The sequence below is a fragment of the Scyliorhinus canicula genome, chromosome 6, assembly GCF_902713615.1.
Source record: "Scyliorhinus canicula chromosome 6, sScyCan1.1, whole genome shotgun sequence".
Lineage (NCBI taxonomy): Eukaryota > Metazoa > Chordata > Chondrichthyes > Carcharhiniformes > Scyliorhinidae > Scyliorhinus > Scyliorhinus canicula.
Genome location: NC_052151.1, coordinates 199,626,047 through 199,652,780, shown reverse-complemented (window position 1 = coordinate 199,652,780; position 26,734 = coordinate 199,626,047). Strand labels below are relative to the sequence as shown.

Here is a 26,734-nt window from a genome sequence, read left to right as displayed (position 1 = left end):
TGAGGGCCACCTGGGTGTGGAAAAGTGCAGACGCAGAGCCAGGCAGGCTGTCTACTGGCCTGGGATCAGCCAGGACATCTCAAACATGGTCCTTAACTGTGCGACCTGTCAGCGGCAGAGGGTAATAGTGAGATGTTGGAGGCAGATAGGAGTTATGCAGAAGATGGGGACCCAGCGAAGCTGGAAAAGGGGGAGGAACCACAGGCGAGCTTCGACCGACTGTCTACCAGGAAGGCGGTGCGCCAACTGAGACGAGCAAGGGGTGCAGTTTATGAACATGGAGATAAGGCAGGTTGTTAGCAGGTCAGCTCCGGAGGGAAGCAGCGATAAGGGAAATTCTTCAGGTGAGGGATAGGGCAGGGAAGTTGGTGGTAGCTCCGGAGCTGATTAACAAGGTTTTTGAAGAGTTTTGTGAGAGGTTGTACAGGTCAGAGCCACCCGGGGGAGACCGTGAGATGCAGGAATTTCTAGATGGGTTGGAGTACCCGAGGCTAGGGGAGGGGGACAGGGCTATATTAGAAGGAGCAATACTGGAGCAGGAGATAAAGGATGCGATTGGGAGGATGCAGTCGGGGAAGGTGGCAGGGCCGGATGGGTTTCCAGTGGAATATTATAAAAAATTCAAGGATAAGCTGGCACCCCTGATGGTGGGGATGTTTGAAGAGGCGATAGGGAAGGGAGTGCTGCTGCAAACCTTGGGGCAGGCATCGATTTCACTGTTGCTTAAAAAAAGATAAGGATCTGACGGAGTGTGGGTCGTATAGGCCCATATCACTTCTGAATGTGGAGGCAAAAGTATTGGTGAAGGTACTGGCGGGTAGGCTGGAGGGGTGCCTCCCGAAGGTGATCGGTGAGGATCAGACGGGGTTTGTGAGAGGGAGGCAGCTTTTTTCGAACATTAGGAGGGTTTTGAATGTCGTTACGGCACCGACGGTGGGGAAAGAAACAGAGGTGGTTGTGGCATTGGACGCTGAGAAGGCGTTTGACTGGGTAGAATGGGGGTACTTGATGGCAGTTCTGGAGCGGTTTGGGATTGGACCAAGATTTGTGAACTGGTTAAAGCTGCTATATAAGGAGCCGAGGGCGAGTGTCCGCACAAACCACATCAGCTTGAGATACTTTTCTCGCCACCGTGGGACGAGGCAGGGATGTCCTATGTCCCCCCTGCTGTTTGCACTCACGATTGGGCCGTTGGCCATCGCATTAAAAAGTTCGGGAGCATGGAAAGGAATAGTGCCGGGGGTTGGGGGAGGGGGGGTGATAGAGCATAGGGTGGCCTTATATGCCGACGACTTGCTGTTATACGTGTCAGAACCGAGTGTGTCGATAGGGGGAATATTGGAGCTTCTGCGAGTATTTGGGTCTTTCTCGGGGTACAAGCTGAACCTGGACAAGAGTGAGTATTTCGTGGTGTCTCGGCCGGCGGTGGGGGCAATGGTTGGGGGGCTGCCATTCCGTAGGGCAGTGACTCACTTTAGGTACTTGGGGGTGCAGGTTGTTCGGGAGTGGGGGAGGTACAACATTTCTAGTTTGGTGGGGAGAGTGAAAGCTGATCTGGTAAGGTGGGATGGTCTCCCTCTGTCACTGGCGGGTCGGGTACAGGCGGTTAAAATGAATGTGTTGCCGCGATTTCTGTTTATTTTTCAATGCCTGCCGATTTTCCTGCCAAAGGCTTTTTCCACATTCCGGCACCTGTTCGGGGAGGCTGGTACGGGAATTGAACCACGCTGCTGGTCTGCCTTGGTCTGCTTTCAAAGCCAGCGATTTAGCCCTGTGCTAAACCAGCCCCAGAAGGAGCTGGAAGCGAAGTATGGGCTGGGTCAGGGAGAAATGTTTAGATACATGCAGGTCGAGATTTTGCCAGAAAGGAGATACAGAGCTTCCCGGAGGAGCCGGCCTCCACATTGCTGGAGGAGGTGCTGACGACAGGGGGACTGGAGAAGGGGGTTGTGTCAGCGGTTTGTGGAGCAATTTTGGAAGAGGATAAGGCACCACTGGAAGGGATCAAAGCAAAGTGGGAGGAAGAGTTGGGAGAGGGTATGGAGGAGGGGGTCTGGTGTGAGGTGCTCCGGAGAGTAAATGCCTCAATGCCTCCACCTCATGTGCGAGGTTGGGGCTGATACAGCTGAAGGTGGTACCTCACGAGGGCGAGGATGAGCCGATTCTTTGAAGGAGTAGATGTGTGTGAGCTGATATGTTTTGGTCTCTCCACCCTGTGCCCTGGCGCGTGGGGGGGGGGGGGGGGGTGGGGGGTTGGAATTCTTGACTCTTGAGAAGGTTACGTTTGAACTGAGGGGAAGGATGGACGGGTTCTACAGTTCATGGGCATTATTCATTATGCACTTTCAAGAACTGGATAACATCGAACATTAGTTGGGGGGGGGATGGGTGGGAGGGTTGGGGGGAGGGGGGGGGGCTGTGTGTGTTAATGGGGACTATGGGTAATCCCTGATTCCTTTTAGTCATTTGTTTATGTAAACATGCGGGCTGATGTTTGGGGATAGGTGGGAGGATGGGATCGTTGTTATTGATATGGGGATTGACATATTTGTTGCTGATCATTGATTATTGCCGGTGGGTGTAAATTTGGGAGAAAATGTGACAAAGGAGGAGAATAAAAATATTTTTAAAAAACTGTGCGACCTGTCAACGCTTCCAGCCAGCACAGAGTAAGGAGACACTTCAGCAGCATGAAATATAAACCACTCTGTGGTCCAAGGTGGGCATCGACCTCACCTTTCATGCAAATGGTCGTGATTACGTGTTAATCAATGATTACTTTTCCAATTACCCTGCAGTCGTGAAGCTCTCTGACCTCACATCTCGGACCTTCATCAAGGCCTGTAAGGAGACGTTCTCCAGGCATGGTATCCCAGTCACTGTCATGAGGGACAATGGCCCGTGCTTCAGCAGCCATGAATGGTCTCTGTTTGTCCAGTTGTATCAGTTCAAACACGTCACTTCCAGCCCACACTATCCGCAGTCCAATGGGAAGGTTGAGAAAGGGGTGCAGATAGTGAAGCAGCTCATCTGCAAGGCCGCGGATACTGCGTCTGATATTCACCTTGCGCTGTTTGCGTACAGGGCGACTATGTCGCCGGCTCAACTCCTGATGAACAACGATCTGTGAACGACACTTCCAGCCATACACGGCCCAACCTGGATCACCTCCCGGTGCTGCAGAAGGTGCAGCAACTCCGAGACAGGCAGAAACAGGGCTATGATGCTCCTGCCACCGATTTACCCGTGTTATCCCTGGCAGACACTGTCAGGATCAAGATCCCTAATGGAGGCTGGTCGGCTCCAGCTGTCGTTGTTTGACAGGCTGCCCCCCGCTTGTATGTTATACGTCTGGCTGATGGTTCTGTTGCGCGATGGAACAGACGGGCACTGCGCAAAGTTCCCTGCCCGCAACCACATCCTTCTCCATTTCCTTCTGTTGTTCTGCCACCTCCTGATACCTCGACTCACGAGGCCACCCAGTCAGGCTTCAATCCCACCCATCAAGGCGCTGTCGTCCCCACCACCACCTCTCCGGCGGTCGATCCAGATCAGACGCAAGCCCCAGAGACTGGACTTATGAACATTTGTTCTGTTTGCTATGTTCTGTGTTCTCGCATTAGGCAGCTGTTTTCACATGAACATATGTTCACATCCACTGCATGTATATATGTTAATATTGGCCTATTCTTGTAAATACGTTCACATATGTCATCCAAACATTAAATAAAGGAGAGATGTCATGATATGCAGCCACACACATAATGATTTACAGACAAGCAGCTAATGGACACAGAGAACAGGACATGACCAATGAGCAGGCAGGACACTCAGGGGTGGGATCTGACTATAAAAGGCACGAGGCATTCACACTCCGCCTCTTTCCACTGATGAACATCTACAGAGTGAGTCAGGGTGTATGTACAGTATCACACCTCCAGCACATGGTGAAGAGCCAGTCTGGTTCAGTCAGACAGAGTAACCACACTTAAGTTAGCAGAGAGTCGAACTCACAGAGAACTGTGCTAACTGTGCTATTAGTTCAATAAACCTGATTGAACTAACTTCAAGGTCTGGAGTATCTTTCTGATCTAAGCTGCAGCCAGTGTTAGACCAGTGGACCTAACACGACAGTAGGGGGGGGAGGGGGGTACTGCTGATGATTAGGGGACTTCCAGGAGGCTGGAAATGGAGACTCGATGGCGGTTGCCGCCGAAGGGCGGATCTGGGGAGGTGTAGGCAATGGGCTAAGGGCTGGCCTAGGAAAGGTCATGGCTGATCAACAGGGGAGGGGGCAAGAGCCCCCCCAACTTGACTGGTTACGTGGAATGATCGTGGTGAATGGGCCGGTCAAGAGGGCCCGTGTGTTCGCACACTTGAGACAGTTAAAGGCGGACGTGGCCATGTTACAGGAGACACACTTGAATCTGGGGGATCAATTTAGACTGAAAAAGGGATGGGTCAGACAGGTGTTTCATTCAGGATTAGACTTTAAAACAAGGAGGGAGGGGGGGGGGGTGGGGGGGGTGGCCATCCTGATTAACAAAAGGGTGGTGTTCGAGGTGGGGGAGATGGTGACAGACCCGGGAGGCAGATTTATTATGGTTTGCGGGAAGCTGGAGGGAATGATAGTGGTGCTGGTGAATATATATGCCCCAAACTGGGACAACGTTGTGCTTGTTAGGAAATCGCTGGGGAAAATCCCGGGCCTCGACTCGCCCCGGTTGGTTATTGGGGGGGGAGGGGTGATTTTAATACGGGCTTAGATCCGAGGATGGACCGGGTCGAGTTCCAGGTCGGGGAAAGTGTCAGCAATGGCAAAAGAGCTGCCGGGGTTCATGGAGCCACATGAGAGGTGCTGATCCTTGGAGATTTGAGAAGCCAAGGAGTAAGGAATATTCATTCTACTCCCATGTTCACTCGGTGTACTCCAGGATCGATTTTTTATTATTGGACAAAACATTATTAGCGGAGGTGTAGAAGTCAACTATTTTCTAATACACCTGATCGGTAAAAGATAGCTATTTAGGATAAATACTAAGCCCCAGTATTACCATTTTAAATTAAGGATTTCAACACCCTCATAACCACAGGTCATCTCAAAACATACAGTTTACAAAACAGCTTAACACAGCATCATTCACTTTACTAAGTTCCATTATTCTAACAAGACAGGACAACATAAAAACAACAGAAACACAAAAGAACCTGATACATGCAAAGGCAGTAGAGATTAAAACAAATACTTTAACAGAACTAAGGAATACATTTTTCAAGACAGTGTCCAAGTGTGATGTTGTACGAAGTAAATAATGGCATGATTGGAAAACTGGTCAAATTACTGGGTGCAATTAAATTAAAACTGACTTCGCATGACCTAAAGCACAAATACAATCAGAGAAGCTCAAGTTGTTCCGAAGTGCCTGGGCTCTGTAAACTCTGATAAGACTAACTCGTCATAAAGCAGTCTAAATACGACAAGATAGGATCAGCACAAGTCTCTGCCGATTCTTAAACATGAGATCAAAAGACAAGATAATGATATGAGACCCCGCTTCCTGAAGGGTCAGCACGATGACTCCTATTTTATGATATTGCTTATGTTTTTACTTCTGATCGAATTCCTGACCAAGCTGTAGTTACGTAATCTTGATTCTGATAATGTATAAACGCTGAGCTGATTCTCTGTGAAAGCGCGGACTTGAGAAGGAAACAGCAGTTTTTACTGACTGCTCTCTGACTTCAAGTTTCAGCCATTCCTGCATGCAGCTGTAATTCATAAATAAAGCTTTGTTTTGTTTTCTTAACGAGCGTTGTTGAATCTTTCTATCACAGTCCAGAAGCGGGAAAAATATTGACTACGACACAAGGACAGGGCAGGCTCCATAGCAACAGCATAGCAACGACACGGTAACATGAAGGCTCTATTGTTACAACAGCTAAGTCAGTAAAAGACCAGTTCAAACTGGTCTTGATAACAGCACAATATCGCATTCCTTAACATACACAAGTATGTAGATACAAAATAATTAAAACTATTGTTGCATATTATAGATGGATTGCTTGCCGTCAAATCAGATGTGTGTGTCTCCCCCAAACCAATTGGGATTATATTGGGGTGTAGTTAGATGGCTAAAGACAGATATGATACAATATAACTGTGAAGTTTCGGTTGGCCATTTTTAGCTGGAGCTGGATCATTAGCTGGATTTCTCTCTCTTTCATGAATCATCTATACTTTGATCTGAACTATTCACTCTCTCCTTGCCTTCATATTTCAAAATCGCCGAGCAGAAACTTATAGCCAAGTTCTGCACACATGAGTACGGCTTCAACCGGGACCTTGGATTCATTTTGCATTACATTCACCCCCCACCATCTGGCCTGGGCTTGCAAAATCCTACCAACTGTCCTGGTTTGAGACAATTCACACCTCTTTAACCTGGGGTTACCCCTATTTCTGGATCAGTAATGACTTAATTACCTGCAAATACTCCCATTCTAAGCATTGTCTGGCATCTTTGACTTTGTCTATATATGCAATCAACACCTCCTGGTGCCTAGATGTAGCAACACTGGCGAGTTTCTGCTCCCCGGACCTGGAATACCTGACGCTAAAATGCCGCCCCTACTACCTTCCGCTTGGGAGTTCAGCTCCGTTATCCTGATGGCAGTTTACATCCCTCCCCATGCGAATGTGAAAATCGCACTGGACAAAATATTCACCACCACAAATAGCCTTGCAACTAAACATCCCGAAGCCTTGTTCATTGTAGCTGGGGACTTCAATCAGGCCAAGCTCGAGAGCGTACTACCAAGTTACCACCAACACGTCACCTGTTCCACCAGGGGCCCAAACATCCTGGACCACTGCTACACAAATATCAAACATGCCTACCGCTCTATTGCCCGCCTACACTTTGGCAAATCTGACCACAAGGCTGTGCTCCTGCTCCCGGCTTCTCAGCAAAAACTGAAGCGGGAGAATCCGTCAAAGAAAGTCGTGCATTGTTGGTCTGAGGAATCGGATGATCTCCTACGGGACTGTTTCGAGTCAGTGGACTAGTCAGTATTTAAAAACTCTGCGGCCAGCCTGAACGAGTACGCCACTAGGGTAACTGACTTCATTAGTAAGTGTGCAGAAGACTGTGTGCCAAAGAAGCAAATCCGTGTGTTTCCCAACCAGAAACCCTGGATGAACAGGGATATCCACTGCTTGCTGAAGTCTAGGTCTGAGGCGTTCAAGTCAGGTGACACTGACCTCTACAAGAAAGCCAGATATGATCTAAAGAAATCCATCAAAGATGCCAAAAGTCAGTACTGGACCAAGCTTGAGTCCCAGGCTAGCTACACAGACCCCCGCCGTCTATGGCAAGGTCTGCAAGACATAACAGGCTACAAGATGAAGTCATGTAAAATTGTCGGCTCCAACTCACTCCTCCCTGATGAGCTCAACGCATTCTATGCCCGCTTTGAGCAAGAGGTCAGCGAGAGTGAGCCCTCCACCCCAGAAGCCCCGGATGAACTTGTATCTGGGATCACCGTTGCAGACATCAGAGCAGCCTTCTCTAAGGTCAGCCCACGGAAAGCCACTGGCTTGGATGGGGTACCCAGACGAGCACTCAGGCCTTGCACGGATCAGCTGGCGGGAGTATTCGCAGACACCTTCAACATCTCTTTACAACAATCTGAGGTCCCTATCCGCTTCAAGAAGACGACCATCATCCCTGTACCAAAAAAAGCCAAGCAGCGCCTTAATGACTATCGTCCAGTGGCTCTGATATCCATCACCATGAAGTGCTTCGAAAGGTTAGTCATGGCACGAATCAACTCCAGCCTCCCGGATTGCCTTGATCCACTACAGTTTGCCTAACACTGCAACAGGTCCACAGCAGACACCATCTTCATGGCCCTGCAGTCTACCCTGGAACACATAAGACATCTATGTCAGACTCCTATTTATCGATTACAGCTCAGCCTTCAACGCCATCATTCCTACGAGATACATCTCCAAACTTCATGGTCTTGGCCTCTGCTCCTCCCTCTGCGACAGGATCCTGAACTTTCTAACCCACAGGCCACAATCATAGAACATAGAACATAGAACGATACAGCGCAGTACAGGCCCTTCTGCCCTCAATGTTGCACCGACATGGAAAAAACTAAAGGCCATCTAACCTACACTATGCCCTTATCATCCATATGCTTATCCAATAAACTTTTAAATGCCCTCAATGTTGGCGAGTTCACTACTGTTGCAGGTAGGGCATTCCACGGCCTCACCACTCTTTGCGTAAAAAACCCACCTCTGACCTCTGTCCTATATCTATTACCCCTCAATTTAAGGCTATGTCCCCTCGTGCCAGCCACCTCCATCCGCGGGAGAAGGCTCTCGCTGTCCACCCTATCTAACCCTCTGATCATTTTGTATGCCTCTATTAGGTCACCTCTTAACCTTCTTCTCTCTAACGAAAACAACCTCAAGTCCATCAGCCTTTCCTCATAAGATTTTCCCTCCATACCAGGCAACATCCTGGTAAATCTCCTCTGCACCCGTTCCAAAGCTTCCACGTCCTTCCTATAATGAGGCGACCAGAACTGTACGCAATACTCCAAATGCGGCCGTACTAGAGTTTTGTACAACTGCAACATGACCTCATGGCTCCGGAACTCAATCCCTCTACCAATAAAGGCCATTACACCATAGGCCTTCTTCACAACCCTATCAACCTGGGTGGCAACTTTTAGGGATCTATGTACATGGACACCGAGATCCCTCTGCTCATCCACACTACCAAGAATTTTACGATTAGCCAAATATTCCGCATTCCTGTTATTCTTTCCAAAGTGAATCACCTCACACTTCTCCACATTAAACTCCATTTGCCACCTCTCAGCCCAGCTCTGCAGCTTATCTATGTCCCTCTGTAACCTGCAACATCCTTCCGCACTGTCTACAACTCCACCGACTTTAGTGTCGTCTGCAAATTTACTTACCCATCCTTCTGCGCCCTCCTCTAGGTCATTTATAAAAATGACAAACAGCAACGGCCCCAGAACAGATCCTTGTGGTACGCCACTCGTAACTGAACTCCATTCTGAACATTTCCCATCAACCACCACTCTGTCTTCTTTCAACTAGCCAATTTCTGATCCACATCTCTAAATCACCCTCAATCCCCAGCCTCCGTATTTTCTGCAATAGCCGACCGTGGGGAACCTTATCAAACGCTTTACTGAAATCCATATACACCACATCAACTGCTTTACCCTCGTCCACCTGTTCAGTCACCTTCTCAAAGAACTCGATAAGGTTTGTGAGGCATGACCTACCCTTCACAAAACCATGCTGACTATCCCTAATCATATTATTCCTATCTAGATGATTATAAATCGTATCTTTTATAATCCTCTCCAAGACTTTACCCACCACAGATGTTAGGCTCACCGGCCTATAGTTACCGGGGTTATCTCTACCCCTTCTTGAACAAAGGGACCACATTTGCTATCCTCCAGTCCTCTGGCACTATTCCTGTAGCCAATGATGACCTAAAAATCAAAACCAAAGGCTCAGCAATCTCTTCCCTGGCTTCCCAGAGAATCCTAGGATAAATCCCATCAGGATCCGGGGACTTATCTATTTTCACCTTGTCCAGAATTGCCAACACTTCTTCCCTACGCACCTCAATGCCATCTATTCTAATAGCCTGGGTCTCAGCATTCTCCTCCACAATATTATCTTTTTCCTGAGTGAATACTGACGAAAAGTATTCATTTAGTATCTCGCTTATCTCCTCAGCCTCCACACACAACTTCCCACCACTGTCCTTGACTGGCCCTACTCTTACCCTAGTCATTCTTTTATTCCTGACATACCTATAGAAAGCTTTTGGGTTTTCCTTGATCCTACCTGCCAAAGACTTCTCATGTCCCCTCCTTGCTCGTCTTAGCTCTCTCTTTAGATCCTTCCTCGCTTCCCTGTAACTATCAAGTGCCCCAACTGAGACTTCACGCCTCATCTTCACATAGGCCTCCTTCTTCCTCTTAACAAGAGATTCCACTTCTTTGGTAAACCACGGTTCCCTCGCTTTACCCTTTCCTCCCTGTCTGACTGGTACATACTAATTAAGAACACGCAATAGCTGTTCCTTGAACAAGCTCCACATATCCAGTGTGCCCAACCCTTGCAGCCTACTTCTCCAACCTACACATCCTAAGTCATGTCTAATGGCATCATAATTGCCCTTCCCCCAGCTATAACTCTTGCCCTGCGGGGTATACTTATCCCTTTCCATCACTAATGTAAAGGTCACCGAATTGTGGTCACTGTCTCCAAAGTGTTCACCTACCTCCAGATCTAACACCTGGCCTGGTTCATTACCCAAAACCAAATCCAATGTGGCCTCGCCTCTTGTTGGCCTGTCAACATATTGTGTCAGAAAAACCTCCTGCACACATTGTACAAAGAACGACCCATCCAATGTACTCGAACTATATCTTTTCCAGTCAATATTAGGAAAGTTAAAGTCTCCCATAACAACTACCCTGTTACTTTCGCTCTTTTCCAGAATCATCTTCGCCATCCTTTCCTCTACATCTCTAGAACTATTAGGTGGCCTATAGAAAACTCCCAGCAGTGTGACCTCTCCTTTCCTGTTTCTAACCTCAGCCCATACTACCTCGGAAGAAGAGTCCCCATCTAGCATCCTTTCTGCCACCGTAATACTGTCCTTGACTAGCCGCGCCACACCTCCCCCTCTTTTGCCCCCTTCTCTGACCTTACTAAAGCACCTAAACCCCGGAACCTGCAACACCCATTCCTGTCCCTGCTCTATCCATGTCTCTGAAATGGCCACAACATCGAAGTCCCAGGTACCAACCCATGCTGCCAGTTCCCCTACCTTATTTTGTATACTCCTGGCATTGAAATAGGCACACTTCAAACCACCGACCTGAACACTGCCGCCCTCCTGCGAAGTCAAATCTGTGCTCCTGACCTCTCTACTCTCAATCTCTCGCACCCCAAAACTACAATCCAGGTTCCCATGCCCCTGCTGAATTAGTTTAAACCCCCCCAAAGAGTACTAACAAATCTCCCCCCCAGGATATTGGTGCCCCTTAAGTTCAGATGTAGACCATCCTGTCTATAGAGGTCCCAGCTTCCCCAGAAAGAGCCCCAGTTATCCAGAAATCTGAATCCCTCCCGCCTGCACCATCCCTGTAGCCAGTAAATCAGTAAAGATAGGCAACAACACCTCCTCCACGATCATCCTCAACGCCGGTGCCCCACAAGTCTTTAACACGGCCATGAACAGTCCCTTTGTCTTGTGTCCTAACCGGTCAATGCTTCCTGATCTCAAATCTATCCCTGACCTCCTTTCTACTCCAGCTCCACATTGTGTCCCCAGCCCCCTACTATATTCCTTATACACCTATGACCGTGTGGCCAAATTCCCCTCCAACTCGATTTTCAAATTTGCTGATGACACCACCGTAGTGGGTCGGATTTCAAACAATGACGAGACAGAGTACAGGAATGAGATAGAGAAACTGGTGAACTGGTGCGACGACAATAATCTCTCCCTCAATGTCAACAAAATGAAGGAGATTGTCATCGAATTCAGGAAACGTAGTGGAGAATATGCCCCTGTCTACATCAATGGGAATGAAGTAGAAAGGTTGAGAGCTTCAAGTTTTTAGGTGTACAAATCACCAACAGCCTGTCCTGGTCCCCCCCAGGGGATAGCCCACACTATAGTTAAGAAAGCCACAAACGGCTCCACTTTCTCAGAAGACTAAGGAAATTTGGCATGTCAGCTACGACCCTCACCAACTTCTACAGATGCACCATAGAAAGCATTCTTTCTGGTTGTATCACAGCTTGGTATGGAGCCTGCTCTGCCCAAGACCGCAGGAAACTACAAAAGGTCATGAATGTAGCCCAGTCCATCACGCAAACCAGCCTCCCATCCATTGACTCTGTCTACAATTCCCGCTGCCTCAGAAGGCAGCCACCATAATTAAGGACCCCACGCACCCCGGACGGACTCTCTTCCACCTTCTTCCGTCTGGAAAATGATACCAAAGTTTGAGGTCACGTACCGACTCAAGAACAGCTTCTTCCCTGCTGCCATCAGACTTTTGAATGGACCTACCTCGTATTAAGTTGATCTTTTCTCTACACCTTGCTATAACTGTAACATTATATTCTGCAGTCTCTCCTTCCTTCTCTATGTACGGTATGCATTGTTTGTCCAGCATGCAAGAAACAATACTTTTCGTTGTATGTATACATATGACAATAATAAATCAAATCAAAATATGTTTCTGGAACATACCTCTAAATTCACCTGAGGAAGGAGCTGCGCTCCGAAAGCTAGTGTTTGAAACAAACCTGTTGGACTTTAACCTGGTGTTGTAAGACTTCTTACTGTGCTCACCCCAGACCAACGCCGGCATCTCCACATCAAGAATTATATAGTTAGATGTGGAGCTGGAGTAGAAAGGAGGTCAGGGATAGATTTGAGATCAGGAAGCATTGACCGGTTAGGACACAAGACAAAGGGACTGTTCATGGCCGTGTTAAAGACTAAAGCAAGTGCGAATAGTGGCATAAATAATTTTAAATGTTTCAAAGTGACCATTTCTTGTTCTTCTAAACAGGATGTAGATCAATTTTAAACGATCGCTCCTCCAACAGCGCAGTACTCCCTCAGCACTGGGAGACCCCTTTGTCATGTGGGCGTTAAGGTTTGGCCTCAAAGCAGGGAAGGTGGCGTGTGACCAGGTGTAGTAAACACCACTAGTGATATATTCTATGTATTACAGCACCGCCCGTATATTACAGGCACAATGGTAGCCAGCAGGTGGCGTATAAAGGTGTATGCATGGCAGGGCAGCACAGTAGCATTGTGGATAGCACAATTGCTTCAGGCTTCCAGGTTCGATTCTCCACTGGGTCACTGTCGGTGCGGAGTCTGCACGTTCTCCCCGTGCCTGCGTGGGTTTCCTCCGGTTTCCTCCCACAGTCCAAAGATGTGCAGGTTAGATCGATTGGCCATGATAAACTGCCCTTAGTGTCCAAAATTGCCCTTAGTGTTGGGTGGGGTTACTGGATTATGGGCATAGTGTGGAGGTGTGGACCTTGGGTGGGGTGCTCTTTCCAAGAGCCGGTGCAGACTCGATGGGCCGAACAGCCTCCTTCTGCACTGTAAATTCTATCTCTATGCTCTCCTGCGCTGCTCCCATTCTGGTTCCAGCTGCGGGAGGCACAACATCTTGTGCAATAAAGCCTTGATTGTTTCACCATCTCGTCTCGTGGTAATTGACGGTACATCACTGGGCAACCTTGGGCATAGGCACAGCAGAGGCAGAATGGCACAAAAGATGCTGGCGGTCCTGCCTGAGGAGTTTTGCTGTGCACAAGATGGCCACCCAGCCATGTGTAACCATTGCTGTGGGTAAACTCATCATGGACATGCTCCTTTCACCAACCCCCATCACCCCGCTGAATGGCATTCTGATTTGAGCATGGAGTGGAGAGGTGGGGGGGGGGGGCGAGCAGCCCTTGTGGCTTGACCCTAATAAAGCAATCCAATTGCTGGACTCCACCAACCTCACCAAGATGGCGCCTGCACTATTGACCCCCCTCCCAGACCAAACTGAGGTTTCCCGCCGGACAGCGCCTGCCCCTCAGAAAGATGGCGTCTGGACGCGCGCCTTGACTCCAGGAGGTGGGGCGCTCAGCTCAGCGTGCCCCTCACAAGAATGGTGCACGCTCTGTCCAGAGCCAGCTACGGAAGTGACATCCAAGGTCCTTCCGACCCGAAGCCCTTCGCAAGATGGCGGCTCTTCCCCCTGATGCCCTGCACAAGATGGCGACTCTCTCCCCCACCTCCCCCCCGTGGGCAGCTCATCAATCAGTTCGGCGCCTGATGACAGGTGGTGGGCGAGCTCCCCGGGGGTGGAGGAGCCGCGGTGACCGGCGGGAAGGGTGGGCGGGGCCGGAGGAGCGGAAATGGCCGGAATCGGAGGACCAGCAGCTGTGAGGGCTGCTCAGGGGGGCCTGAGAGGGGCAATGGGCTTCCCCACCGGCCTCCTGTTCAGACAGGTACCGTGGGGGGCGGGGGATTGGGATCCTACAAGGCAAAGACAAGTCAATAGGACATATTGAAAAACCTTGCACCTCAATGCAAGCAGTATTTGGAACAAGGTCAATGAGCTGATGGCATCAATAGAGAGAAATGGGAATGATTTATCATACAGAATATACAGTGCAGAAGGTGGCCATTCAGCCCATCGCGTCTGCACCGGCCCTTGTTAAGAGCACCCTACCCAAGATCAACACGTCCCCCCCATCCCCATAACCCAGTAACCCCACCTCGAGAAGGTGACCGGTGGATGAGGGTAAAGCAGTTGATGTGGTGCATATGGATTTCAGTAAAGCGTTTGATAAGGTTCCCCATGGTAGGCTATTGCAGAAAATACAGAGGCATGGGATTCAGGGTGATTTAGCAGTTTGGATCAGAAATTGGCTAGCTGGAAGAAGACAAAGAGTGGTGGTTGATGGGAAATGCTCTGACTGGTGTCCAGTTACTAGTGGTGTGCCACAAGGATCTGTTTTGGGGCCGTTGCTGTTTGTCATTTTTATAAATGACCTGGAGGAGGACGTAGAAGTGAGTAAATTTGCAGATGACACTAAAGTCGGTGGAGTTGTGGACAGTGCAGAAGGATGTTACAAGTTACAGAGGGACATAGATAAGCTGCAGAGCTGGGCTGACAGGTGGCAAATGGAGTTTAATGTAGAAAAGTGTGAGGTGATTCATTTTGGGAGGAATAACAGGAAGGCAGAATACTGGGCTAATGGTAAGATTCTTGGTAGTGTGGATGAGCAGAGAGATCTCGGTGTCCATGTCCATAGATCCCTGAAAGTTGCCACCCAGGTTGAGAGGGTTGTTAAGAAGGCGTACGGTGTGTTAGCTTTTATTGGTAGAGGAATTGAGTTTCGGAGCCATGAGGTCATGTTGCAGTTGTACAAAACTCTGGTGCGGCCGCATTTGGAGTATTGTGTGCAGTTTTGGTCGCCACATTATAGGAAGGATGTGGAAGCATTGGAAAGGGTACAGAGGAGATTTACAAGAATGTTGCCTGGTATGGAGGGAAGATCATATGAGGAAAGGCTGAAGGACTTGAGGCTGTTTTTGTTAGAGAGAAGAAGGTTAAGAGGGGACTTAATTGAGGCATACAAGATGATCAAAGGATTAGATAGGGTGGACATCGAGAGCCTTTTTCCTCGGATGGTGATAGAACATTACAGCGCAGTATGGGCCTTTCGGCCCTCGATGTTGCGCCGACCTATGAAACCATCTGACCAGTACGAGGAGACATAGCTTTAAATTGAGGGGAGATAGATATAGGACAGATGTCAGAGGTAGGTTCTTTACTCAGAGAGTAGTAAGGGCGTGTAATGCCCCGCCTGCAACAGTAGTGGACTCGCCAACACTAAACGCATTCAAATGGTCATTGGATAGGCATATGGACGATAAGGGAATAGTGTAGAGGGACTTTAGAAGGGTTTCACAGGACGGTGCGACATCGTGGGCCGAAGGGCCTGTACTGCGCTGTAATGTTCTATGTTCTAACACTAAGGGCAATTTATCATGGCCAATCCACGTAACCTGCACATATTTGGACTGTGGGAGGAAACCGGAGCACCCGGAGGAAACCCACGCGCACACGGGGAGAACGTGCAGACTCTGCACAGACAGTGACCCAGCCGGGAATCGAACCTGGGACCCTGGAGCTGTGAAGCAATTGTGCTATCCACAATGCTACCGTGCTGCCCACTTACTAAAATCGTTTGGTGAGGATCACTCAAACATGGTTCCAGGGGGCCAGGAATCGGGAGTTAAATTTCCAAGGGTACTCACTATCCCTTATTTTTAATATAAATTTAGAATACCAAATTCATTTTTTTTCAATTAAGGGGCAATTTAGCGCGGCCAATCCACCCACCTTGCACATCTTTGGGTTGTGGGGGTGAGAGCCACGCAGACACGGGGAGAATGTGCAAACTCCACACAGACAGTGACCCGGAGCCGGGATCGAACCTGAGACCTTGGCACCGTGAGTGTTAATCACTGCGCCACCGTGCTGCCCCTGTACTCAGTATTCCTAAAGGGTAGACAGGATGAAACCGGAGGTGGGGTTGCTTTATTGGTTAAGGTTAAAGATGACGTCGAGACTGTATTAAGAAATGATATTGGCACCAAAGGGCCAAAATGTTGAACCGATCTGGGTGGAGATGGAAAAACAAGGGAAAGAACTCTTTCGCAGGAGTAATTTACAGGCTTCCGACCAATATTCCCAAAGTGGGGCATAGTATAAGCCAAGAAATTATGAGGGCTTGCGAGAAGGGCACAACGGTAATCATGGGTGATTTTAATATGCATATTGACTGCATTAATCAAATTGGCGAGGAAGGGTAGCCTTGAGGATGTCAGGCAGGCCTTTAGGGAGCTAGGATGGAAGCTCAGAGCGAGAACAAACAGAGTTGTTATCTCTGGGTTGTTGCCTGTGCCACGTGATAGTGAGATGAGGAATAGGGAGAGAGAGCAATTAAACACTGCAGGGATGGTGCAGGCGGGAGGGATTCAGATTTCTGGATAACTGGGGCTCTTTCTGGGGAAGGTGGGACCTCTATAGACAGGATGGTCTATATCTGAACCTGAGGGGCACCAATATCCTGGGGGGGAGATTTGTTAGTACTCTTTGGGGGGGTTTAAACTAATTCAGCAGGGGCATGGGAACCTGGATTGTAGTTTTGGGGTACGGGAGATTGAGAGTAGCGAGGTCAGGAGCACAGATTTGACTTCGCAGGAGGGCGCCAGTGTTCAGGTCGGTGGTTTGAAGTGTGTCTACTTCAATGCCAGGAGTATACGAAATAAGGTAGGGGAACTGGCAGCATGGGTTGGTACCTGGGACTTCGATGTTGTGGCCATTTCAGAGACATGGATAGAGCAGGGACAGGAATGGTTGTTGCAGGTTCCGGGGTTTAGGTGTTTTAGTAAGGTCAGAGAAGGGGGCAAAAGAGGGGGAGGTGTGTTGCTGCTAGTCAAGGACAGTATTACGGTGGCGGAAAGGACGCTAGATGGGGACTCTTCTTCCGAGGTAGTATGGGCTGAGGTTAGAAACAGGAAAGGAGAGGTCACCCTGTTGGGAGTTTTCTATAGGCCACCTAATAGTTCTAGGGATGTAGAGGAAAGGATGGCGAAGATGATTCTGGAAAAGAGCGAAAGTAACAGGGTAGTTGTTATGGGAGACTTTAACTTTCCAAATATTGACTGGAAAAGATATAGTTCGAGTACATTAGATGGGTCGTTCTTTGTACAATGTGTGCAGGAGGGTTTCCTGACACAATATGTTGACAGGCCAACAAGAGGCGAGGCCACATTGGATTTGGTTTTGGATAATGAACCAGGCCAGGTGTTAGATCTGGAGGTAGGTGAGCACTTTGGAGACAGTGACCACAATTCAGTGACCTTTACGTTAGTGATGGAAAGGGATAAGTATACCCCGCAGGGCAAGAGTTATAGCTGGGGGAAGGGCAATTATGATGCCATTAGACATGACTTAGGATGTGTAGGTTGGAGAAGTAGGCTGCAAGGGTTGGGCACACTGGATATGTGGAGCTTGTTCAAGGAACAGCTATTGCATGTTCTTGATAAGTACGTACCAGTCAGGCAGGGAGGGAGGGGTCGAGCGAGGGAACTGTGGTTTACCAAAGAAGTGGAATCTCTTGTTAAGAGGAAGAAGGAGGCCTATGTGAAGATGAGGCGTGAAGTTTCATTTGGGGCGCTTGATAGTTACAGGGAAGCGAGGAAGGATCTAAAGAGAGAGCTACGACGGGCAAGGAGGGGACAAGAGAAGTCTTTGGCAGGTAGGATCAAGGAAAACCCAAAAGCTTTCTATAGGTATGTCAGGAATAAAAGAATGACTAGGGTAAGAGTAGGGCCAGTCAAAGACAGTGGTGGGAAGTTGTGTGTGGAGGCTGAGGAGATAAGCGAGATACTAAATTAATACTTTTCGTCAGTATTCACTCAGGAAAAAGATAATGTTGTGGAGGAGAATGCTGAGACCCAGGCTATTGGAATAGATGGCATTGAGGTGCGTAGGGAAGAAGTGTTGACAATTCTGGACAAGGTGAAAATAGATAAGTCCCCGGGGCCTGATGGAATTTATCCTAGGATTCTCTGGGAAGCCAGGGAAGAGATTGCTGAGCCTTTGGCTTTGATTTTTATGTCATCATTGGCGACAGGAATAGTGCCAGAGGGCTGGAGGATAGCAAATGTGGTCCCTTTGTTCAAGAAGGGGAGTAGAGATAACCCCGGTAACTATAGGCCGGTGAGCCTCACGTCTGTGGTGGGTAAAGTCTTGGAGAGGATTATAAAAGATCCGATTTATAATCATCTAGACAGGAATAATATGATTAGGGATAGTCAGCATGGTTTTGTGAAGGGTAGGTCATGCCTCACAAACCTTATCGAGTTCTTTGAGAAGGTGCCTGAACAGGTAGACGAGGGTAGAGCAGTTGATGTGGTGTATATGGATTTCAGTAAAGCGTTTGATAAGGTTCCCCACGGTCGTCTATTGCAGAAAATACGGAGGCTGGGGATTGAGGGTGATTTAGAGATGTGGATCAGAAATTGGCTAGTTGAAAGAAGACAGAGGGTGGTGGTTGATGGCAAATGTTCAGAATGGAGTTCAGTTAGGGCAACATGTGGCGCAGTGGTTAGCACTGGGACTGCGGCGCTGAGGACCCGGGTTCGAATCCCGGCCCTGGGTCACTGTTCGTGTGGAGTTTGCACATTCTCCCCATGTCTGCGTGGGTTTCACCCCCACAACCCAAAGATGTGCAGGTTAGGTGGATTGGCCACGCTAAATTGCCACTTAATTGGAAAAAAATAATTGGCTACTCTAAATTTATAAAATAAAAAAAAAATAAAAAAAGAATGGAGTTCAGTTATGAGTGGCGTACCACAAGAATCTGTTCTGGGGCCGTTGCTGTTTGTCATTTTTATAAATGACCTAGAGGAGGGCACAGAAGGTTGGGTGAGTAAATTTGCAGACGACACTAAAGTCGGTGGCGTTGTAGACAGTGTGGAAGGATGTTGCAGGTTACTGAGGGACATAGATAAGCTGCAGAGCTGGGCTGAGAGGTGGCAAATGGAGTTTAATGTAGAGAAGTGTGAGGTGATTCACTTTGGAAAGAATAACAGGAATGCGCAATATTTGGCTAATGGTAAAATTCTTGGTAGTGTGGATGAGCAGAGGGATCTCGGTGTCCATGTACATAGATCCCTGAAAGTTGCCACCCAGGTTGATAGGGTTGTGAAGAAGGCCTATGGTGTGTTGGCCTTTATTGGTAGAGAGATTGAGTTCCGGAGCCATGAGGTCATGTTGCAGCTGTACAAAACTCTAGTACGGCCGCATTTGGAGTATTGCGTACAGTTCTGGTCGCCTCATTATAGGAAGGACGTGGAAGCTTTGGAACGGGTGCAGAGGAGATTTACCAGGATGTTGCCTGGTATGGAGGGAAAATCTTATGAGGAAAGGCTGATGGACTTGAGGTTGTTTTCGTTAGAGAGAAGACGGTTAAGAGGTGACTTAATAGAGGTATACAAAATGATCAGCGGGTTAGATAGGGTGGACAGTGAGAGCCTTCTCCCGCGGATGGAGGTGGCTAGCACGAGGGGACATAGCCTTAAATTGAGGGGTAATAGATATAGGACAGAGGTGGGTTTTTTACGCAAAGAGTGGTGAGGCCGTGGAATGCCCTACCTGCAACAGTAGTGACCTCGCCAACATTGAGGGCATTTAAAAGTTTATTGGATAAGCATATGGATGATAAGGGCATAGTGTAGGTTAGATGGCCTTTAGATTTTTTCCATGTCGGTGCAACATCGTGGGCCGAAGGGCCTGCACTGCGCTGTATCGTTCTATGTTCTATGAGGAAGGTTTCATAGTATATTAGGGATTGTTTCTGAGAACAATATGTTACGGAGCCAACCAGAGAGTTGGCTATTTTAGATTTAGTATGATGTAACGAAGAAGGGTTGATAAATAGTCTTGTCATTAAGGAAGCTATTGCAAGGAGTGATCACAGCATGCTAGAATTTCAAATTCAGATTGTGCGACAGGAGGCAGAGTGTCATAATAGAGTTTTAGCATTGTACAGACCTGAGGAAAGAGTTGGTCTGAGTAGAACTGAACACAGATAATTGAGGGTAGGACAGTTGGGGAACAATGGTGGATGGTCAGGGAGATATTAAATACCACTGAATTAAAATAATAATAACAGTCGCTTATTGGCACGAGTAGGCTTCAATGAAGTTACTGTGAAAAGCCCCTAGTCGCCACATTCCGGTGCCCATTTGGGGAGGCCGGGACGGGAATTGAACCCGCGTTGCTGGCCTTGTTCTGCATTACAAGCTGGCTGTTTAGCCCACTGTGCTAAACCAGCCCAAGTACATTCCGAAGAGGAATTGTAAAAAGGAGAAAAATGTTCCATGGCTAAACAAGGAAGGCATAAAGGCAAAAAACTAGGGCATGACAGACTGCAAAATCTAGTGGGAAGCCGGAGAATTGGGAGAACTTTAAGGTTCAGCAAAAAGCTACTAAAAATAAAATCCTTAGAGCTAAGATGAACAATGAAACTAGCAGGAAACATAAACTCTATTACCAAAAGCTTCTATAATAAAATAAATAATCTTTATTGCCACAAGTAGGCTTACATTAACACTGTAGTGAAGTTACTGTGAAAATCCCTTAGTCGCCACATTCCAGCACCTGTTCGGGTACACGGAGGGAGAATTCAGAATTCTCAGCTGGAATTGAACATGCGCTGCTGGCCTTGTTTTGCATTGCAAACCAGCTGTCTAGCCCACTGAGCTGAACCAGCCGTGTATAGAGAAATACAGCACAGAACAGGCCCTTCGGCCCACGATGTTGCGCCGAACCTTTGTCCTAGGTTAATCATAGAATTTTGGACAATTTGTCATGGCCAATCCACCCAACCTGCACATCTTTGGACTGTGGGAGGAAACCGGAGTACCCGGAGGAAACCCACGCAGTCACGGGGAGGATGTGCAGACTCCACACAGACAGTGACCCAAGTCGAAATCGAACTTGGGACCCTGGAGCTGTGAAGCAATTGTGCTATCCACAATGCTACCGTGCTGCCCTTAAGAAGTTAACCTACACTCCCTTATTCTACCCTAATCCAAGTACCTATCCAATAGCCGCTTGTATGTAGGAAGTATATAAGAACTAGGAGCAGGAGTAGGCCATCTGGCCCCTCGAGCCTGCTCCGCCATTCATGAGATCATGGCTGATCTTTTGTGGACTCAGCTCCACTTTCCGGCCCGAACACCATAACCCTTTATAAGAACATAAAGAGGCAGGGAATAGCTAAAGTAAATGTTGGCCCTTTAGAGGATGATATTAGTGAGGTAATAATGGGGAACACAGACGGCAGAGGCACTGAACCAATATTTTACCTCTGTCATCCCAGTAGAAGATAATAAAAATTTCAAAAAACTACAGTTAATGCAGAGGAACTTGGTGCAATAACCATCACCAGGGAGACAGTATTGGATAAACTGAGGGACTAAAGGCAGATACGTCTCTGGGACCTGATGACCCTGGAGTATTAAGGGAGGAGGCAGCAGAGATAGTGTATGCATTGATTATGATATTATGGATTCTGCGGCAGAGTTCCACAGATTCACCACCCTCTGGCTGAAGAAATTCCTCCTTATCTCTGTCTTAAAGGATCATCCCTTTAGTCTGAGATTGTGTCCTCTAATGCTTCGAGTTTTTCCTACAAGTGGAAACATCCTCTCCACGCCCACTCTATCCAGGCCTCGCAGTATCCTGTAAGTTTCAATAAGATCCCCCTTCATCCTTCTCAACTCCACCGAGTACAGACCCAGAGTTCTCAACCGTCCCTCATACAACAAGCTCTTCATTCCAGGGATCATACTTGTGAACCTCCTCTGGACCCTTTCCAAGGCCAGCACATCCTTCCTTAGATACGGGGCCCAAAACTGCTCAGAATACTCCAAATAGGGTCTGACCAGAGCCTTATGCAGCCTCAGAAGTACATCTCTGGTCTTGTATTCTAGCCCTCTCGACAGGAATGCTAGCATTGCATTTGCCGTCCTAACTGCCAACTGAACCTGCACGTTAACCTTAAAAGAATCGTGAACAAGGACTCCCAAGTCCTTTGTGCTTCTGATTTCCCTATTTAGAAAATAGTCTATGCCTAAATTCCTCCTTCCAAAGTGCATAACCTCACACTTTTCCACATTGTATTCCATCTGCCACTTCATTGCCCACTCTCCTAGCCTGTCCAAGTCCTTCTGTTCTCTCCCTGCTTTTGCAATACTGCATGTCCCTCTGTGTAGAGGGACCTGAGTGTCCTTGTGGACGAATTGCAAAAGTTGGTTTGCAGGTGTAGTTGTAATTAATTCATTCAGAAGGCAAATGATTTTAAGGAAAAGATGGATAGATTTTTGAACAGTAAAAGAATTAAGGGTTATGGGAGTTGCGTCCACAAAAAGATCAGCCATTATCTTATTGAATGGTGGAGCAGGCTCGAGGGACCAGATGGCCTACTCCTGCTCCTAGTTATAATATCTGCAAACTTCGCAACAGTGCCTTCAGTTCCTTCTTCCAGATCATTAATGTGTATTGTGAAAAGTTGTGCTCCCAGCACCAACCCCTGAGGTACACCACTAGTCACCGGCTACCATCCTGAAAAAAAACCCTTTATCCCCACTCTCTGCCTTCTGCCAGTCAGCCAGTCCTCTATCGTACCCTTAACACCATGAGCTCTTAACTTATTTAATAGTCTCCTTTGCGGCACCTTGTCAAAGGCCTTCTGGAAATCTAAATAAATCACGTCCACTGGTTCTCCTTTGTCTAACTTCCTTGTTACCTCCTCAAAGAACTCTAACAGATTTGTCAGACACGACCTCCCTTTGACAAAGCCGTGCTGACTCAGTCCTGTTTTACCATGCACTTCCAAGTACTCCGCGATCTCATCTTTAATAACAGACTGTAAGGTCCAGTGACCGAAGTCAGGCTAACCGGCCTATAATTTCCTGTCTTCTCCCTCCCTCCCTTCTTAAACAGCGGTGTTACATTAGCCACTTTCCAGTCCTCTGGGATCCTTCCTGCCTCCAGTGATTCCTGAAAGATCATCACTAATGCCTCCACAATCTCCCCCACATAATCCTTTCGAATCCAGGGTGTAGTCCATCCGGTCCAGGTGATTTATCCACCTTCAAGGAGATGACAGACATGTGGAAAGACAAAGCTCAATCCACCATTGTCAGCGTGGTTTTATGAAGGGTAGGCGTGCTTGACAAACGTGCTTGAGTTCTTTGAGGATGTAACCAGCAAGGTGGATAATGGGGAACCTGTGGATGTGGTATAGCTAGACTTACAGAAGGCGTTTGATAAGGTGCATATGAAGGACTGATCAGAAAGTGAGATGGCAGGAGATTGGGGGGAGAGTACTAGATTGGATTGAGGATTGGCTGACTGATAAAGCAGAGGGTGGGGCTAATTGGTCCTTCTGTAACTGATAAGAACATAAGAACATAAGAACTAGGAGCAGGAGTAGGCCATCTGGCCCCTCGAGCCTGCTCCGCCATTCAATTAGATCATGGCTGATCTTTTGTGGACTCAGCTCCACTTTCCGGCCCGAACACCATAACCCTTAATCCCTTTATTCTTCAAAAAACTATCTATCTTGACCTTAAAAACATGTAATGAAGGAGCGTCAACTGCTTCACTGGGCAAGGAATTCCATAGATTCACAACCCTTTGGGTGAAGAAGTTCCTCCTAAACTCAGTCCTAAATCTACTTCCCCTTATTTTGAGGCTATGCCCCCTAGTTCTGCTGTCACCCGCCAGTGGAAACAACCTGCCCGCATCTATCCTATCTATTCCCTTCATAATTTTAAATGTTTCGATAAGATCCCCCCTCATCCTTCTAAATTCCAACGAGAATGAACTATAACCAGCGGCGTGTCGCAGGGGTCAGTCCTCGGATCTCAACCGTTTACAATTTGTATAAATGATCTGTAATCTATCGGGGAGACGGTGGCATTGTGGTGTTGTCACTGGACCCTCAACCAGAGACCCAGAGTAATGCTCTGGGGGCCCAGGTTCAAATCCCACCACTCCAGATGGTGAAATCTGAATTCAATAAAAGTCTGGAATTAATGACCATGAAACCATTGGCAATTGTTGTAAAACCCCATCTGGTTCAGTAATGTCCATTAGGGAAGGAAATCTGCCATCCTTACCCGGTCTGGCCTACATGTGACTCCAGACCCACAACAATGTGGTTGACTCTTAAATGCCCCCTCAAGGGCAATTAGGGTTGGCCCACGTCCCAGGAACACATTTTTTTTTTAAACCACAAAGTGTAAAATTTGCCATTAGAAAGATTTTCCAGACGGATATAGATAGGCTAGGAGATTGGGCCAAAATCTGGCAGATGGAGTTTACTATTGATAAGTGTGAGGCTGTCCATTTTGGCCCAAAAAATTGAAAGCATGTATTCCAAATGGGAAGCAGATTCAACATGTGTCTGAGCAGCGGGATCTGGGTGTCTTTGTTCATGAATCACAGAAAGTCGGTCTGCAGGTGCGGCATGTAATTAAAAAGGCAAATGCAATTGTATAGGGCGTTGGTGAGACCACATCTGGAGAACTGTGTCCAGTTTTGGTCTCCTTATTTGAGGAAGGATGGGTGGTGGCATTGGAGGCAGTTCAGAGGTGGTTCACCAGATTGATTCCGGGGATGAAAGGGTTGACGTCTGAGGAGAGATTAAACAGTTCGGGCTTCTACTCGCTGGAGTTTAGAAGGATGAGAGGGGAGCTGATCGAGGTGTATGAAATACAAAATGGGATTGAAAAAGTAAACTTCGACCAAATGTTTCCCCTTTAACACAGTCCTGTAGATTGTCCGACCGGAGGGGCGGCCATATTGGATTTGGTACTTGGTAATGAACCTATCAAAAGTGATAGATTTGTTAGTGGGAGAGCATTTTGGAGATAGTGACCACAATTCTGTGTCTTTCACTTTAGTAATGGAGAGGGATAGGTGTCTGCAACAGGGCAAGGTTTACAATTGGGGGAAGGGCAAATACGATGCTGCCAGACAAGAACTGAAGTGCATACGTTGGGAACATAGGCTGTCAGGGAAGGACACAATTGAAATGTGGAACTTTTCAAGGAACAGATACTACTTGTCTTTGATATGTATGTCCCTGTCAGGCAGGGAAGAGATGGTCGAGTGAGGGAACCATGGTTGACGAGAGGTTGAATGTGTTGTTAAGAGGAAGAAGGATACTTATGTCAGGCTGAGGAAACAAGGTTCAGACAGGGCGCTGGAGGGAAACAAAATAGCCAGGAGGGAACTGAAGAAAGGGATTAGGAGAGCTAATAGAGGGATTGAAAAATCTTTGGCGGGTAGGATCAAGGAAAACCCCAAGGCCTTTTACACATCTATGCAAAATATGAGAATGACTAGAGCGAGGGTAGGTCCGATCAATGACATTAGCAGGAGGTTGTGTATTGAGTCTGAAGAGATAGGAGAGGTCTTGAACGAGTATTTGTCTTCAGTATTTACGAATGAGAGGGGCCATATTGTTGGAGAGAACAGCGTGAAACAGACTGATAAGCTCGAGGAGATACTTGTTAGGAAGGAAGATGTGTTGGGCATTTTGGAAAAACTTGAGGATAGACAAGTCCCCCGGGCCTGACGGGATATATCCAAGGATTCTATGGGAAGCAAGAAATGAAATTGCAGAGCCGTTGGCAATGATCGTTTCGTCCTCACTGTCAACAGGGGTGGTACCAGGGGATTGGAGAGTGGCGAATGTCGTGCCCCTGTTCAAAAAAGGGAATAGGGATAACCCTGGGAATTACAGGCCAGTTAGTCTTACTTCGGTGGTAGGCAAAGTAATGGAAAGGGTACTGAGGGATAGGATTTCTGAGCATCTGGAAAGACACTGCTTGATTAGGGATAGTCAGCACGGATTTGTGAGGGGTAGGTCTTGCCTTACAAGTCTTATTGACTTCTTTGAGGAGGCGACCAAACATGTGGATGAAGGTAAAGCAGTGGATGTAGTGTACATGGATTTTAGTAAGGCATTTGATAAGGTTCCCCATGGTAGGCTTATGCAGAAAGTAAGGAGGCATGGGATAGTGGGAAATTTGGCTAGTTGGATAACAAACTGGCTAACCGATAGAAGTCAGAGAGTGGTGGTGGAGGGCAAATATTCAGCCTGGAGCCCACCCCTCACTCTTGCTGACCCCCCCCCCCACTCTTGCCGAAGACCCACCCAATCTTACCAACGATCCACCAATCTTAACCACGACACCCCCCCCCCCCCCCCCCCACCCCCCCCACTCTTACCGTGGGCAGCAGGGTAGCATTGTGGACAGCACAATTGCTTCACAGCTCCAGGGTCCCAGGTTCGATTCCCGGCTGGGTCACTGTCTGTGTGGAGTCTGCATGTTCTCCCCGTGTGTGCGTGGGTTTCCTCCGGGTGCTCCGGTTTCCTCCCACAGTCCAAAGATGTGCAGGTTAGCTGGATTGGCCATGCTAAATTGCACTTTGTGTCCAAAAATGTTAAGTGGTCGTTATGGGGATA

At 47.8% G+C, this 26,734-nt stretch overlaps 1 long non-coding RNA gene across 1 annotated transcript in view; it reads right to left on the bottom strand.

Moving 5' to 3' along the window:
- Positions 1-9,158: 9,158 nt before the first annotated feature.
- The window catches only part of LOC119966855, a 19,829-nt gene continuing 2,253 nt past the window's right edge, over positions 9,159-26,734 (bottom strand). Inside the window, exons 2-4 of the long non-coding RNA XR_005460861.1 lie at positions 25,582-25,583; positions 20,508-20,511; positions 9,159-9,185 (exon numbers count right to left, since the gene is read on the bottom strand). This is a non-coding gene — a long non-coding RNA (uncharacterized LOC119966855). The remainder of the gene's footprint in view (positions 9,186-20,507; positions 20,512-25,581; positions 25,584-26,734) is intronic.